Source organism: Camelina sativa, chromosome 12 (assembly GCF_000633955.1).
Source record: "Camelina sativa cultivar DH55 chromosome 12, Cs, whole genome shotgun sequence".
NCBI classification, from domain to species: Eukaryota; Viridiplantae; Streptophyta; class Magnoliopsida; order Brassicales; family Brassicaceae; genus Camelina; species Camelina sativa.
This window is the reverse complement of record NC_025696.1, coordinates 4,172,244-4,176,852: the sequence shown is the minus strand read 5'-3', so window position 1 is coordinate 4,176,852 and position 4,609 is coordinate 4,172,244. Positions and strand designations below refer to the sequence as shown.

Below are 4,609 nucleotides of genomic sequence, written 5' to 3'. Positions count from 1 at the left end.
TTTATGCCTCAGCTCTCTTGCTTCTTTAGGACGTGCCTAACACCTCCTTATATACCCATCAATACTTCCTAATCACCATAGGAGAAGATTTCCAAATCTCATAAGAAAAATACTTTTTCCTTTTTGCTATTTTCCTTTTCTTTGTAAAACTCCAATTTAATCAACCAAAGAAATAGTAGTTTTCCTCTTCAATTTATCCTCAAACCGTCCTTCAATATTGCCTTCTCAAGTCTTCTAGAAACTTCTCACGCACATAAAACAACAGGAATCTTGTATCACGTCTTGAATCACACAGACACTACTTCAGACAGACCAATACATCTTCATTCTCCCCCTTTTTGACTATGCTTGTGAACTCATCAGTTCAAACACTTAAACAACATCACCAGACACATCTTCATTCTCCCCCTGAATGAGTCACAACATGGTCAAAACTAACAGGAAAATTCTCCCCGCTTTGCAATACGCGGTTGATAGCCTAGTACACCACCTCCATAGAACTCATCTTTTCTAACCCAAATCTTGTTGCGCCTTAGACCTCCATGATTGACTCCTTGAATGAATCTGAAACAATTCCTCTTAATATGTCCTTGAACTCCACAATGATAACATGTAAGACCATGAAACCTTACATCAAAAACATTCTCCATGCGGCTCCTCTCTCTCAACAATCTAAAACATTTTGGCCTAATATGCCCAACAACACCACAATGATGGCAAACAGGTCGAAATACTTGTCTAGGTGCACTCTTCAATTCTGAGATTTTTGTACCACATCCTTTCACAAATACAGTCTCTGAAGCAGTCTCTGAAGTAGTCTTTGAAGCACGCTTTGAAGCAGACGTGATTTTTCCACTTGAAACAAACACTTGATCCGATTTTTGAAACTTTTCCTTCATATCCAAGGCCGCACTTATCTGTCTTGCCAATACTCAGAATATGATCCAACTTCTTTGTACCATTATTAAGCATCCTCAAATTCTTTTGAGTTTCTTCAAGTTGCACTTTAACTTGTAATGCTTCTTCTCCCTTCTCTGTTGCATGTTTCTCTGCTTCAACGACTTTAGCCTCTAACTGGAGCTTCTCCTTAACCAAAACTGAATTTTCATCAACTACCTTAAGCCAATGTGCATACAACTTCTCATAACTCTTACCAAGTTCTTCATAGCTCATATCCTCTGAATCACTATCACTCTCAGACTCATGCTCTGTTGCAGTTACAGGTTTTGCTGCAGATTCAGAAGCAGTTGCAGACACTGTTAAAGACGCTGATTCAGAACTATCTTCAAAAGTTGTAAACGCCACAAATTCTTCAGCTCTTCTTCTTCATCTGAATCAGTTTCAGAATCACTAGTGACAACATTCATAGCCTTCTTCTTATGCTTTTGTAGATTGGCACAATCAGACCGTACATGACCATATCCTTTGCATTCAAAACATTGAACATTCTTTGATGAAGTCTTCATCTCTTCACCCATTCTACTTTTCTTCTCTTTGCCCTTACGCTTCAGAAATTTAGCAAATTGTCTTGATAACATGGCCATTGAATCTTCACAAGATGATACCTTAAGAGCTACTCCAATGTCAACATCCTTCTTTATTGCTTCCTTAACTTGATCATCTTTCTTCTTTACTCCTTCAGCTTCATATGCTTTGCTTAATTCAAAAGCCTTAAGAATCCCAACAAACTCATCAAAAGCCATCTCATCTAAATTATGAGCTTCTTCCACTGCAGAAATTTTTGACTCAAATTTTGCAGGCAATGACCGCTTTAGCTTCTTCACAAGCTTTTTGTTTTTGTACTGCTTTCCAAGAGCAAAAGCCTCATTAGATATATCACACAACTTAGCACTGAACTCAGCCACAGTTTCTTTTTCTTCCATCCTTAGATTCTCAAATTGTGAAGCCAACATATCCAACTTAGTTCTCTTGACACTTGAAGTACCCTCAAACATATTCTCCAATGACTTCCACGCTTTCTGAGCTGATACACATTGAGAGATTAACTTGAAGTGGCTTGAATCAATAGCATTGTAAATCGCTGTCTTGGCTGTCGAATTGCAACTTGATAGCTTTTTCTCTGCAGCAGTCCACTTATCTCTTGGCTTAAGACACTCAACTCCTTTATCATCCACGAATTTAGGGGGCTCCCAACCAAGCTCAATCGAATTCCAACAATCCTCATCAAGGTTACTAATAAACGCTTGCATACGAACCTTCCAATATCCATAATTAGATGAATCAAGCAACGGTGGTCTTGTCATAGACGTGCCTTCTCTGTATGAAGTCATCAAAATTGATTCAAAGCTCTTCCTTACTTCCTGAACTACCCTCACCCTTGATCTACCCGAAACAAGACTGAATCTCTATCGAGAACCCGCTCTGATACCACTTGTAAATGCGGATGAGGCAATAATAAAGAGCAGAAAGTAAAGAACACAAGAACTTTGTTAACGAGGTTCGGTTTTTCCTACTCCCCGGGACCACGTCCAGATTTCGATTCCACTAGAACAAGAAAGCAAATACAACCTATTCGCAAACGCGTAAATTAAGCACAACCCTCTTAATTCACCGCTCCGTTCTATAACATGAAATCTTAAGGATAATTCTCTACCCTTAACTAGACTAACACCAAGCCTAGATTCAAACCAAGATAACCTAACCTTGGGCTAAACTCCCCCTGAGCCTAGACTTCAGATCTTCAACTCTCTTGAGCAACCTTCACACACACGTCACACCGACGAACAAAGAAGCTTGAACAACACAAGCACCAAACCGCGAAACTAAGCCGCACACCAACAGAAAGCTCTCTAGGATTCTAACCTTTATGCCTCAGCTCTCTTGCTTCTCTAGGACGTGCCCAACACCTCCTTATATACCCATCAAGACTTCCTAATCACAATAGGAGAAGATTTCCAAATCTCATAAGAAAAAGACTTTTTCCTTTTTGCTATTTTCCTTTTCCTTGTAAAACTCCAATTTAATCAACCAAAGAAATAGTAGTTTTCCTCTTCAATTTATCCTCAAACCGTCCTTCAATATTGCCTTCTCAAGTCTTTTAAAAACTTCTCATGCACATAAAACAACAGCAATCTTGTATCACGTCTTGAATCACATAGACACTACTTCAGACAGACCAATACATCTTCAATTATGAGGGGAAGGTCCAATGGTTGGGAGCTAGAGCTTTACCGAGGACAAAGAGTGTGTTGGAAACAGAGGCGGAGGCACTGAGGTGGGCTATGTTGGAGTTAATTAGACTAAATTATAATCATGTAATCTTTGAGTTTGATTCCCAACAGCTAATAAACCTGGTGAAGGGGCAACAAAGTATGCAAGCTCTAAGTCCAATCATAAGATATCAACATGCTAAGCCAGAATTTCCAAGGCATCAGGTTTGAGTTTATAAATCGGGAAGGGAATGGAGTGGTGGATAGAATGGCAAAGGAGGCTTCTTCTTTTATGAATTACGTCCCCAGATTGTATTCTATTGTGCCTGATTGGGTTAAAAACCTTGTGGAACTTGATGTGTAATCGTTTATGGGCGAATGAAAAGTAGTAGTTGAGCCAAAAAAAAAAAAAAAATCTTGATGAGTTTCTACAATTGGAAGACTATTTTACGATGATGAATCCTCCATGACCACAAAAAAAAACGGAATAACTATGAAAGCTTTACCCAAAATAATTCCAGTTAGTAGTTTAACAAGTGTTCACCTCGTAAAATTATGGATTTTTTTTAACAAAATAAAATAATCACATGGAACTTGACAAAAGCAATTAAATTGTGTTTATTTGGTTTTTTTGTTTTGTTTTGACGTGTCATATGTATAAGCCTTCTTCCTCCCAAACATCAACAAGGAAATGCACCATTTCCTGTTACATATTATAGCATCATTAATTTAAAGAAAACTTTCTTAGCAACGATGATATATACTATATAAGTTAGATCACCTTAAGAGGGATTGGTCGAGGAAAAAGTTTGTTTGTGCTCAATAAGCTATCGTACGTCGAGTTCCAGCTGAAAAGTCATTATAAAGTATATGAGTTAGAAGGTACGAGTTTCATCTGAACATATTGAAGAATTTCAACAGACCAATCCTATCTGCAGATAGAAAATAATTTGTTATCCTAATTGTTTGTGGTTGTCACCTTATTGCAGGTTCTGGAACTCGGCATTGTTGTCTGGCTCTGCATTCACGCCATTCTTGTCTCGTTTGGTTCCACAAAATTAGTCCTTAATTTAACGCAAGGAAATGAATTAGTAGTATTTTTTTTGCTTCTATACAGAAAACTTTAAAAGCAAAGTATCAAATCCTAATTATTATGATCAAGGATGAATTGAACGTAAAAATCATTTTGTATAGTGTTTGTGGTCTTATTATATGCATATGCATGCAATTCTTATAACATATGCAGCCAATTTCGATGTTGATTGTTTGGACTCAGTATAAAATTTTAATCTAAAATAAACTACACCTTTTTAGTATAATTCATTAGTTCATTCTAAATGTAAATGCTAAACAAACGGAAATTAAATACTACGGAGAGAATTTTAAAAACAATATATGAAACTTTTTACGGATTTTTTTTTTTTTTTTTTTTTTTTTTG

General features: G+C 37.1%; 1 long non-coding RNA gene and 1 pseudogene across 1 annotated transcript; both read right to left on the bottom strand.

The window, feature by feature from the left end:
- Window positions 323-2,264, bottom strand: LOC109127898 (annotated as a pseudogene).
- Window positions 3,684-4,235, bottom strand: LOC104730037. Its single transcript, XR_758377.1, has 3 exons — window positions 4,150-4,235; window positions 3,952-4,018; window positions 3,684-3,873 (listed from the first exon to the last, which is right to left on the bottom strand). It is a non-coding gene; the product is annotated as an uncharacterized LOC104730037 (long non-coding RNA).